At 40.9% G+C, this 2,485-nt stretch overlaps 1 pseudogene; it reads left to right on the forward strand.

The window, feature by feature from the left end:
- The first annotated feature begins 494 nt into the window (after positions 1 to 494).
- On the forward strand, positions 495 to 1,720 carry LOC140731452 (etoposide-induced protein 2.4 homolog; annotated as a pseudogene).
- The last annotated feature ends 765 nt before the right edge of the window (positions 1,721 to 2,485 follow it).

Below are 2,485 nucleotides of genomic sequence, written 5' to 3' on the forward strand. Positions count from 1 at the left end.
CTGTGCTGGGACTTCTGCTGTTTGTGATGTATATAAATAATCTGGATGAAAATGTAGCTGTAAATTTGCAGATAATACCAAGATTGGTGGAGTTGTGGATTGTGTAGAAGACTGGCAAAGAATGCAGCACAATATAGACCAGTTGCAGGTATGGGTTGCGAAATGGCGGATGGAGTTTAACCCAGATAAATGTGAGGTGTTGCACCTCAGTAGGGCAAATGCAAGGTGACAGTACACTGTTAAACTCAAGGTCTTTAACAGTATTGCTGAGCAGAGAGATCTTGAGATCCAAGTTCATAATCCATTAAAGTGGCTACACAGGTCCATAAGATGGTTAAGAAGGCTTCTGGAATGCTTACTTTTATTAGTTGATGCATTGAGTTCAAATGTCAAGAGGTTATGGCGGAAATGGATGCTGACCAGGCCTTGAGTGAGAAGCTCTCGACCTGCGGGGAATGAAAAGCAGAAAAGACAGCAAGCTCCCGTGATGAAATCCTGCTGTGAAGGTGCTTTTGCTGTGGTGTACAGCTGGTACTCCTCTGGCCATGGTGGATATTGTCAGGGCATTCCTTCTGGATGTTGTGAAGGGGATAGGGGATTCTGTCTTTGGAATACGAACAATTTCGAAGCTTGATGAATGGATTCACCAGAAGCGAGAAGAACAAAGAAAGAAGAAAGAGCAACGTAGTGCATTGGCTCACTGCAGAGCTCAAATAGAAGAGAAGAGGGAAGAGGATGAGCCCCGAATAGCAAACAGGATTGTGCAGTGCTGTGCTTGGAATGGAGGGATATTCTGGTTGAGTATCTTTGTCTTTTACTGAGTGTTTATCCCTCTGCTTCAGGCCATCACTGCACATGTTATAGGAGGTCCCTCATTACATGGAGATAGAACATAGAACTTAGAATAGTACAGCGCATTACAGGCCCTTCGGCCCACAATGTTGTGCCGACCCTCAAACCCTGCCTCCCATATAACCCCCCACCTTAAATTCCTCCATATACCTGTCTAGTAGTCTCTTAAACTTCACTATAGAACATATAGAGATGTATGGTCCTGGTTGGAATTTATCCTGAGCTCCACCTTTAGTGCTTTGTGGATACTGCCTCTGTTTGTTCTCAGTAAAATAGTGAATGCCATCTGGTTTCAGAACATTGCTGATCTAGCATTTAAAGTATCTGGAAGGAAAGCAGAACCCTTCCCCAGTATCAGTAAGATTATTGCAGACATGCTCTTCAATCCGCTTCTGCAGGCCTTGTTCCTCATTCAGGGGCTGATTTTCCTATTAAAATTATTGGACAGCTGGTCAGTCTGTTTCATATGTCAATGCTGTATTCCTTGTACTACTTTGAGTATAAATGGTTCAACAATTGGATGGAGATGCATCAGCGATTGTCCAACATTGAAAGGAATTGGCCCTATTAGTTTTGTTTTGGATTACCCTTGGCTATTCTCACTGCTGTGCCCTCATCCTATGTGATCAGTGGCTGTTTGTTCTCCATTCTTTTTCCTCTGTTCATAATAAATGCAAATGAAGCAAAAATCCCAGTGAGGTCATTTCATTTTCAGCTGCTTCTCTTCTCCTTTGTGATAATGCTCAGCAACAAACTTTTTCACAAGGCAGTTCATATTCAAACTGCCATGATAGCAACAGTATCATCAGAGCATCTGCCATCTCCTCATCTGTACCCTGCCAAACAAAGGCCAACAATGCAACAGTAAACTCCATTTCAGGACACTTTGGTTCTTGGCATTTTGCACAAGTACACCTGTCCTATGAAGGCAGGTCTGTTTTCAAGGAGGCTTTGAGTAGCTACATTTTGCTTGTGTATATATGTACCTGGCAGTTCCAACATCCAATCTAAGAATTTGTCCTCCTGCTATGGAGCTAGGAGGTAGAAGATTTGAACTTCCATCAGATTTTAATGTGGTAAATTTTATGCAAAAAACATTTTATAGATGATATATGAGTGAGACAGAAATTACAGCAAATACTCTCTGACTTGTGCCTAAATGTAATTTTTTTGTGTACACATTTGTGCCAAGTATGTGACTTACAGAATACAATGTTATGTTTTATTGTTTCTTTGAGGGAGTTTTGGGAGGGGAGTTGGAAGATGAGAGTAACTGAGTATGGGATAGTAAAAGTGTAACTGTGCTTGTGTCAATGTTAGTCTCAGTCCAGATTACCGTCAGGGATATCGTAATGGAACTTGTGTTCTAGCTCAACATTGAACCAATAATGATAATGGTAAGTGTATTTGTGATCCTCCTGAATTAGTGAAGCCTGATTTTTTTCGTCTTATTTTGAAGAAGGGAGAATTGTGTACTACAATGGGCTTAACAAGATCTTGTTCATCAACTAAAAGTGAAATGTATGTAATGTAACACTTTTTTTTCTAGGCTGATGTCCTCAAATCTGCTCTGTTATGGTTAGGATAAATGTTCACACCACTGACTATTGGATCTATGGCTAAGTTACTTACT

Source organism: Hemitrygon akajei, chromosome 8 (assembly GCF_048418815.1).
Source record: "Hemitrygon akajei chromosome 8, sHemAka1.3, whole genome shotgun sequence".
NCBI lineage: Eukaryota > Metazoa > Chordata > Chondrichthyes > Myliobatiformes > Dasyatidae > Hemitrygon > Hemitrygon akajei.